This window comes from Lactuca serriola, chromosome 9 (assembly GCF_051521515.1).
Source record: "Lactuca serriola cultivar US96UC23 chromosome 9, Lser_US96UC23_V15, whole genome shotgun sequence".
NCBI lineage: Eukaryota > Viridiplantae > Streptophyta > Magnoliopsida > Asterales > Asteraceae > Lactuca > Lactuca serriola.
In genome coordinates this window covers 3764544-3768848 of record NC_136416.1, presented here as the reverse complement: position 1 = coordinate 3768848, position 4305 = coordinate 3764544, and positions in this window count along the sequence as shown.

Below are 4305 nucleotides of genomic sequence, written 5' to 3'. Positions count from 1 at the left end.
GAAATTTCTCGAAACATGGTGTTACAATTCTCCCCCACTTAAACTGGATTTTTTCCTCGAAATCCGTGTACATTAGGATATCTGAAAAATACACCAATATATTCCATAAGCTTCCTCTAACCACTTAGAAATCAAGGAATCTTGTAAAGAAAAATCGAGAGACCATTCGGAAACCATCAATGTCGAAAAACAACCCAATAACTTGAAAATATTCAATTACAACCACTATCCTTCTCTCCCTAACTGAGAGGCCCAACTCCTAGTGGAAACCACTCAAACCGGGAAGCTTCTCAAAAACTGGAACTATCAACTAACTCCGCCAATAAACCTCCAAAATTGAGAACCCATCGATCTAAACTCCAGAACCCATACTCTAAGAGTGATGATCATCCATCATCATACCTACCCCTAATCCCTAACTAGGGATACCATCGAAACATGCAGAAAGAATAATTAAAACACAAATCATGAATTTCAACCAATCCCAAATCTGGAAGTTGTGCCCAAGAACCTTGAGTACGTACTTGACTTCCTGACAAGTCATTATCAACCCATTGCTCCCACAAGCATGATGATAGTCCATCAAATAATCTCATGTTGCATCCTATTCCCTTGTCATCCCAGGTGTACATCCACCTGACAAATCACTCGATACACCTACAACGAACTTCGTGACTCAATATTTCAGAACCAATACCCAACATTGGTAACCAAACCTCTAATAAACCATTCTAAAGAAAACAGGGTCCACAAAAGCCTAAAAATACTCAACCATTAATCCATCGACTTGCAAGTACCTAATCAACATCCCTCTCAATGCTAAACGAACACAACACAGCCTATACCCTTTTATCATGCATAGTTCCATTCATAGTATAGGCTGATACCAATGCAAAATTAGATGAAAATATGATCACCCACAACCAGATAATGATATAGTCTGTTGCACTCTAGTTCCAATTCAAGAGCTATAAACCCAATAAGAACCATGCCAATAATTTGAGCCAAGTATTCCCATGCTATCATACTCAGTCCACATACACTTCTCATGGGAAACACATAACCAACCCTAGATCTAATGCATTCTTTTCCCCCACAACCTTACCCAGAGGGTGTGGTACCAGTATATCTAACCTAAATGACGAACCTCAACCATTAACATAAACATCCTCGTAAACGGCTGATACAAGATCCCACACCTTGATTGAAACTAAATAGATCTTACTAATACATAACCCAGCTCGATAAAACTTCCAAAATTATTTAGAAATGGTGTAAAAATCCCGGTCGGCTCAATCCATACACTAACCCTGCCGACATGACATGTCAAAATTATATTCTACGTAGATCCAAAGCCACACCTGAAAAATTAAACAACACTGCAGCAACATCTATAGTTCCAATAACCAAGGACATTTTCCAAACTCATTTCTGCTATGAACAATAATTCCACAACCAATGATTGAGGGTACCCATACCCAGAAACCATATACACGACATACAAAATTTAACAATAGGTTAACGCATCCATTGAAATTCAACTGAACAACTCGAAGCTTTTGAAGAACCCCTGCTATTGAAGATGAACAAAATAACAAACGATCGAGAATTCATTGAAAAAATCCCATAATTCGATAAACTACTGAACCAAAATCCATGCAAAACTAAACACCCCAAACTTTGAAGCTGGTTTACCGATCATAAACTGCCCAACCTAAACTATAGATAACAATCTATACAACAAGCTTATTAATCCTTCAACTACCGATACTCCACTTGAGCGACCCAAATCTATCTTGATCTATTCATCGACATCCTAAAGGAACCACTACCTACAACAAGCTCCTTTCCCAACAACTTCCTGCCACGAAGACAACTCATGCGCTACTGAGCACATACATATGATGGCAACTTGCTCTGCACCCCATTCTTGACCAAATCTTGAACTAAAGTCTTGTATAACTGAACTGCATATTCGTATGACTCATTCTTCTAAAACCATAAACTTGAATTGATCGATGATCCTCCAAGAAGATTGCCTACTTCTCCCTCACTTAGGGTTCAAACTACCACTAACTAACATTACAAACTGACCAAAACTCAAACCAGCTCAACCAGATGCAAAAGCAATAATTCTGATAGTCAGTTCATAACACCAACTTCCTATCTGGAAACCAATGAACTACCACACTCCTTGCTTGCAACTCCTAAATCGTCAATTCATCGCAAGGATCATTCATAAATACCAAAGGCATCATTCTCATAGTCAGGATACATCAGAGACACCAAGGTTGTCGCCCCCGATTCCCTTCCTTGATCACTTGAAACCACCAGCTAGCACCTGACCTGCCCATATCATAAGAAATCAGTCCCTTGATCTCATCTCAAGGCAACCCTACCACAAAAATTCCCTAGTGCATTCCCACACTACCATACTGTCGTCAAAACCGCAGCCATCTAGCCTCATGTTGGGTTTACATCTCAACTCTAAAAGTCTCATGCCTACTCCTTCTTTCCTTCGAACATGGAAAACTAAAAAGGGCATAACCCCGCCATAGATAGTGACATTCCAATCCATTTGCTAATCGCTCAGCCTCCGGCTGTAATCCTCGAGCCGATCACAACAACCACTTCAGTCTTTATTCACGTGACTCTATTGACACTACCTCGAGTAAGGCCCACGAAACTTTAAAATCAACTAACTTACCTAGGTCTGCACCATTCAAACCTAAACGGACATGGCCAATGAGGCCCAAACAATCACCAAGACCGTCCTCAGCCTGAACAGTCTTAACCAAAAGATTGACAGATACGGAAACACAACCACAAATCATGCTTATCAAAACATATTATCTACCCTCAACCAGCTCCTTAGAATCCCCATGAATTTCCTCGATTCGAGTATGGATCTTGTGCTTCTAGTAATACTATCTTCCACACTCCCAAGTCCTCTAAGTAACCTACTCATAGAATCCTCCCAATACCTACTAAACAACATAGCACCCACGCTAACACATTTCTTAGCCTCTCCTAGGATCCTTACCTTACCCTGCCATCAGCTGCCGATAACCCCCACCCCCCAGTTGGTGCCAGTTAAGTACTTCATGAATACAATCACATGCAACATAAATTAAATAATCGTAGATTAAAAGATTCAACCCTATAACGGTTGGACTCAGACAAGAGTTACGCAATAGGACCAAATCCTTCACTCTAAGATTATTAAACTCATGCAGCATGCGACTTAACCTATTTAATTAGTAGTTTATTCACACCTGAAAGAGTCCTAAAATCAATAAGCAAGTAGCATATAAGAAGAAAAACTCTATACGAATAAGGCATCATAATACAGGAAATTCTATCATGCAATTCCTGAAGATCTGTAATCTACAACTAGCATGTAGTTCTATCATAAATAAATAAAAGTATTGATGAGATCTTCAATTCTCATTTAGATCATTTTGACTAAAAATTGACCACTCTAAAATTAGATTTATGAGCTATATACTCTAAGATTATTTAATTCATGGAGCATGTGACTTAACATATTTAATTAGTATTTTATTCACTTTTTACGATATGTGGAGCCGTGTCGGCTTAATCGTGAAAATTCGACGGGTCATAACTTTTTCGTTATAATTCGGATTTTGGCGTTCTTTATATGTACGAAATCCTTATGGCATATACTATAATTTTGTTAAGATTATTTATCCTACATAATCTTCTATAGAAAAGTCATTTTAACGGTTATTATCACTAAATTGACTAGCTCGAATTTACGGGCGTTACAGTTATCTCCCCCATCGGATGATTACGTTCCAAAATCATCAATGAAACAAGACTTGTATAATATCTCCATACATTACCTTTTCCTCCAAGGTAATAGCTGTAACTATTATTTCCTTTCAAATGATTATTTAACTATTGGATTTCTTGACTGCTGGCGATGCTCAATCTTGCACCCATTCTTCATACTATGTTGGACTTTCAATTGTAATCTTCGAGTTACAATCTCGATCCTTATTGGAGACTCCCGCTCCTTCATAAAAAGACTTTACTTCGATTATTGTAACAGACCGATGGATCATGTTTTAATGACCTCTCATCGTATGATGCAATGCTTAAACTCAGGTCTTTTAGTGCCAAATTCCATAACGGAAGATACCTTCCTTCATGTTCTAATGTGACATAATCACATTCTAGCATGTGGCACTTCTAGCTACAAGCTTTTACTTTAATGGAAACCTCGATACTTCTATTGATTGCTTCGATTATCTTATACTTCAATCTTTTGGATTAAGTCGG